Source organism: Penaeus monodon, chromosome 23 (assembly GCF_015228065.2).
Source record: "Penaeus monodon isolate SGIC_2016 chromosome 23, NSTDA_Pmon_1, whole genome shotgun sequence".
Taxonomy (NCBI): domain Eukaryota; kingdom Metazoa; phylum Arthropoda; class Malacostraca; order Decapoda; family Penaeidae; genus Penaeus; species Penaeus monodon.
In genome coordinates, this window is record NC_051408.1 from 34,517,317 (window position 1) to 34,517,631 (window position 315).

Genomic DNA, 315 nt, shown 5'->3' on the forward strand with positions numbered 1-315 from the left:
CCTCTTTGTTCCTTTGCTCATTATGTATTCATTTTCTTTTCATTTTCTTTGTTTGAGTTCAATCTTTCTTGCCTTCCTGTTTCTGATGCTAATTTTGTGTCACTAATTAATAATTAATTTCCTTTTCTTTACTGTCATAGTTGGAGTCGTTCAAATTTATTATTGGTTAAACAAATTTATTATGGGTATTACTTTTATCATTATTATCAAAATCAACACTTATTTTTCTGTTTCCTTCTCATCATCCACGAATTCATCAAACAATTCTTTGCGTGTCTTAATTCATTCACCTATTCCATTTATTCTCTACGTTAC